Consider the following 5986-nt stretch of genomic DNA (forward strand, 5'->3'; position numbering starts at 1 on the left):
TCAAGAAAGTATTCAAGATGAACTTTGCTCTAGTAGCGATGATTGTTTATCGCTATCAGAAATGTCGATCCAGATAGGCTCCAATCGCGATCAAATGTGTCTGTGTGACAAGGGTACAAAGTTTGTTACTGTGGCCCGTTCGCTGAGCTTTGAGACGCCTGGCATAACCCCTTAACAGATGCAAGGCAGGCATGCCCGGTGGCCGAAACTGGCGCGTCGATTTGATTGATTGATATGTGGGGTTTAACGTCCCAAAACCACGATTTGATTATGAGAGACGCCGTAGTGGAGGGCTCCGGAAATTTCGACCACCTGGGGTTCTTTAACGTGCACCCAAATCTGAGCACACGGGTCTACAACATTTCCGCCTCCATCGGAAATGCAGCCGCCGCAGCCGGGATTCGAACCCGCGACCTGCGGGTCAGCAGCCGAGTACCTTAGCCACTAGACCACCACGGCGGGGCAAACTGGCGCGTCGAACGCGTCTTTCACGCTGACGTGAAGGGGTGGCCTCGTCATCCTCGCATCGCTGCGAATAATGCATCTGTCTAGAAGGGCGGTGTCTTCCTACGTGGCGACGCTAACCTGCTTCACGCTTCGTACGACACCGCTCCATTCTTCTCCCTTCATTTTCTCTCTTGTCTTTCAGAGAGACCACGTGTACCTGTTGTTGTTATTGGCTCCCCACCTCGATGTTTATGGCTTTATGGACCTTTTCAAAAACACCTCCCTGGGTGCCGCCATAGTCCTCTTTGGGCTGCGCAAATTAGCGCGACCTCTCAAAAAAATGCACTGACAAGGCTGCGCCCTCGGCCTTAGTATACTCCCGTGCGCAGCCCATCACGGCGGTGTTTCTTGCTTCCTGTTAAAAAGTGTGTATCGGGTGTTTTAAAAAAAATGTGTCCAGAATTTTCAGAAAGCAGTGGAATCCGACATTTCTTCAAAGCCTTCGGAATTCTTATACTGAAGGTGAAGGCATCTTAAGCTGGCTAAAAATATCATCGTGAACAGTAATTAAGAAAGTGAAGTTATTCAGCTTTTTAGTTATGGACGGAGTTAGGCAGGCAGTCATGTCAAGTGGAAAAATTGAAGTCCTTCATGCGAAGCACTCCTTGTAGCTTTGAGATTTAAAAAAAAAGGCCTCTAGCAATGATTGTGCAATAATGAATTCACCCAAATTCACTGGTGCAACCAATACCGAAGCCATGGTAATAAGGGCTGCAGCGCGAGCACGAAGGTGCTAGAAGAAAAGTGAAACGAAAGGCGAGGCAAGGAAAGCTAAGAGGACAACACGAGCGCTGTTGCCTCTTGCCTCGCCTTTCGTTTCACTTTTCTTCTAGCACCTTCGTGCTCGCGCTGCAGCCCTTATTACCATGAATTCCAACCAACTAGCCCAAATAGCCGTTCTTCTTCAATACCGAAGCATGGGAGAGTGCAACTGCCATAATCTTCTCAGTTGGCTGGAATGAGTGAGCGTCGTTATGTAAATTATCGATGGACTTTGTCGTGTGGGTGTGCGGACATCGCTGAAACTCTAGCACGCATGACGCACGTACGTTGAGTTGCTAACGAATTCGAAACAATTACGCCGATGTAATCGCTGTCTTCAACAGTGACTGTTCGTCTGCATCTTGCGCTTATCGTTGCTTTGGTTTCAGCATATAGAACCCTCATCGGATTGACCGACAATGCGGAATGCGATGTCTGCTGCGCCAAAGAAGACATCGGCCATCTGATATGCCATTGCCCTCGATTTGCCTCCGAAAGCAGAAGCTTTCGGACGCATTGCGGCAATTGGACGATCGGCCACTCTCTGTGCAGATGCTACTGGAACACCGTCATCGCCTTTCGTCGGCTCAAAAAGTAGTCAAAGCTGTCTTGTGCTTTTTGAGGACTACAGGCCTACGTGACAGCCTTTAACTTTTGTGTAGTGCCACCGCTGCATACGCGCCAGCCGATTGACTGACAATCCTCTTTTTTTCTCTTTCTCTTCTCTTTCCCCTCTCTCTCATCTTTATGCCCCCTTCCCATTCCCCCAGTGTAGGGTAACAAACCGGGCATGTGCTTGGTTAACCTCTCTGCCTTCTCTCTTGTTTTTCATCTCTCCCCCCCCCCCCGTTTCGCCATTGATCTCGGTTGAATTTCATTACGCTGCTATAATTACTGGAGGCCGCTTCTTTTATGTCTAAAAGTTGGGATGTTTCCTGGCATGAAGAACTTCAATCATCTTATTTGACATAACCGCGTAACTCCCTCAAATATGAAGTTAATTAGTTTTACTTTTTTAATCACAGTTTCTAATGATGTCTTCAGCCATGTTAATATGCCTGCGGCTTCAAAAGAAGTAATTGTGAAGGCAAAGTTTTTAACGCACGCTAAACATGCACATCGGTGGCCGCGGAATGCACCTCTTCAAGGGTCGATCCAAATACTGACTGAACACTAGAAAGATGACGCAGACACCGTTCCGATCACCTTTTCAGTGAAGACTACAGCAATACAAGGAGTTACAGCCATTTGTGCAATATTTGTGAATTTGACGACTGGAAGGTAAAATACATTATATTTTTCTCCGTGTCTTTCAGGTGATCTTATTGTACTGGTCCTTCCACGCTTCTTCTTGTACCTAATACTTCTTGCGCCTAACGTGGTCTTACACCACGTGCAGGATCTGAGGCATTGCACACTGTGTGCACCTTACCCGGTTTCGCACAGCCTCTCTATTCGGCCCGCCTTTCACCAAACGACGATGCAATGCAACGACGTCATTTTGTGACTTCGTCGTTACGTCACAATCGCGTCGCGCTGACATTACAAATTCCCGAGATTTGGGACGTTATGATGGCGACAGAAGGGGACATTGTTGAAGGCATATTGTTACGTTGAGGCCATCTCACTTGGTACGTCGATGGCATACACAAGTTTACCTGATTGTCGCGTGACTTGTGACGCACTTTTTTTTTTGTTATGTAGCCTTTTTGCATTGCTGTAGACACCGACACCGCCGGCAAGGTCTCGCCAAATTTCGAGGCCTTCTTGACTCACTAGATATATCAGGCTTTCGCCTCAACAATAACTTCACGCACTGACTAGACAATGAGAACCGCACTAAGTATAATCTGGCTTAGAATATCGTCCTAGTACGCTATAGGCATGCGCTATAGACGTGCGCTAACGTACGCTATAGACGTGTCCGCAGTATCCCGCACAATGACGTCTAGAAGTGCTGCGACAAGGTACAGTGACGCGAAACTGAAGGACCACGACGTCGGGCGTGCAATGGCGCGCGCGCTGACGCCGTGGACGCGTCGCGGAGACACCCCTGTCACCCGCCGCCTTTTGTCTCACCGCGTCGCCCTGTCACGCTCGGTCAGTCGGCGCTGCGGATGCCCGCTGCAGGGCGCGGCTCTTCGTCATTCCGGAGTCCAACTTTGATTGAGTGCTGCACTCGCTCTCGAAGGGCGACTCCGGCAATGAACAAAGGGCGCAGACTCGTCGCAGTAATCTCATTGTCATCTAAAATAATGAAGCTCCTGAAGTCGTGCCAAAAGACGGCAAAACATATAGGTTACGCTGGATTGATGTCGACTTTTGCTGTGTCATAACGCGCAGTGTGATATGTGCCGTCGTGATAGAATGTACAAAGACAGAATAAGCTTCCGCAAGTATAGTAGAGGTCAGAAATTGCGTTCCCGAGCCTCCTGTTTCTTTTTATACAGGATTTGTCACTTTATATTTTATATGTCAGTATTGAGATGAATAAACCTGGACGCTTACGAAGAGGGTTGAACATTAGTTGAGGACGACGAGCGATGGAAAAGAAATAAATGGACAAGGCGCGCAGCTCGTATATAGGCAGGATAACCACTTGTCATAAGGAATAATTGACTGAATTCCAAGAAAAGGCAAATGCGCGAGGGGGAGACAGAATGTTAGGCAGGCAGATGAGATTAAGAAGTTGGCGGGTATGACGTCGCATTAGCAAGCACATGACCGGATCGATTGGTGGAACGTGGGAGAGGTCTTTGCCCTTGTATACGCGTATTCAGGCTGACGATGGTGATGAGATGAAGTCGCTTGCCAGGCTTACATCCGAACAAAGAAAGAAGAGAGCAATGTAATACAGAAAGGCTTGGTAAGATAAGCGGAAAATGTCCAGTTTGTTACCCTGCGCTGGCGAAAGGAAAAAGGGGAGACAGAAATGTAAGGAAGCTCCTTCGCACTTGCACTTCTTTGATGCGCACCAACATGGAATAGCGATTACAGAAGAGACAACTATGGTCGTGAAAGTATGTTATGATGACGTTTATCCAGGTCCTGAAGATTAACCTTCAGGTTGACGCTGGCGGCTCCCGCGTGGCACAGCGAGATTTAACTTTACCGCTTTATTGTGGGCCTTCTGAACGGCCTGTACATGTTTTGTAAGACCTATACTGTCTATCACAACCTGTGAAAGCCACAAGACGCCGCTAAATCACATGATCCAGAATAATGATGTCATTTCACTTCTAGCAATTAATTTATACTGCTTTTTCTTGGTATATATTGGTAATAAAGTTCGGAATCGGCTAAGTTCCTGTCTTTAACAATCTCAGTCACCGCTTGAGCTCCAAGGAGCTTATGGTGTGGCATTTGGAATTCCTTTCTGGTGTGGCAGCTTGGGCTAGTTGGTATGACATGACGATAGTTATAGCGCAAGTACAGACCGAGGGCACAGATACAAGAAGGACCTTCGTTTGCTTCGTGTCCTTCTTGTCTCTGTGTCGTCGCTCTGTACTCGCACTATAACTATCGTCCTTTCTGGTAGTGCTTCCTGTCCAGAAATTGCTTCATTAAAATTAATCGGTCTCCGTTCTCCTGTAGATATGAAGAGCAGATGTCAAGGTGAAACGGACGTTGTACGAGGCAGTAGCATGTCTCTCAAGACGAAGCCAACTCCGCTGCACTCCTGTATACTTTGTTGCACTGCATAAGGAAAGGAAGCGAGACGATAAGAAGGCTCTCGAGTGATTCCTCTTTCAAGAAACTTCTAGCTTCCGAGAAACGTTTTTGTTTAGAGAAGCCCACTTCCTTCGTGACCTGCCCGCCATGGCAGTCCATCTGGTTATGATGATCGACTGCATGGTGACCCCGAAGGTTGTGAGATTGAATGACGGCCATGGCGGCTGCATTTCGACGAACGCAAAGTGCTAGAGGCCCGTGTTCTAAGATTTAGGTGCACGCTGAGGAACCGCGGGTGGTTGAAATTTCGGGAGCCCTCCAATACGGCGTCTCTCATAATCATATTGTGGTTATGGGTTGTTATGGGTTGTTATACTCAAGCAGTCATTACTACTCCCTTCTGACCTTGCGGAAATTAACGCTGATCTTGTTTTCTGTCATTCCCTTGCTCTTACCTTTTTTTTTTCTTCGTGCTCAAACTGAGCTGCGCTGTCGCTCTACGACATATTAATGTACCAACTTGCTTACTCTGCAGCACTTAGCATGGAAATGGTCAAGCACATAAATTGATCAGCGTCATTGTGCCACCGAATAACTACAGATGCGTAGCCGCTCCGCTTTCGTTTCAACTGACCTCCTATACCAATCTGCACTGTTTCCTCTTTTTCTATCTTGCCTGTTTTCCTTCGAGCGTGCAATCGATCGCGTCTGTCCCGAGAGGCTATCGCCGCCAACGCATTCACATCGAGGGGAGTGGCTGGGGTGAAAAACGCGCACCAGAGCTGGCCAACGCAAGAGAGGAGGCGCCAGGGGGCGTCGGTCGACTCTTTGCGTGACCGGATGTGACGTATCTCGCCTCCACACCCTGCCCATTCCAACTCGGCTGCGTGTCGTTTGTGGCACGTGCCTCGAACTTCCGCTCTCCGCAGTGGACGCTCGTTTGGCTCCGTTTGTGTGCCGTCTCTTTCGTGTGCCTTCTAATCATCTTGTCTCCTCGTCATTTGAACAAATACGCGCAAGCATACATGTATCTGTGCTGTTCTGA

This window comes from Rhipicephalus microplus, unplaced genomic scaffold (genome assembly GCF_043290135.1).
Source record: "Rhipicephalus microplus isolate Deutch F79 unplaced genomic scaffold, USDA_Rmic scaffold_183, whole genome shotgun sequence".
Lineage (NCBI taxonomy): Eukaryota > Metazoa > Arthropoda > Arachnida > Ixodida > Ixodidae > Rhipicephalus > Rhipicephalus microplus.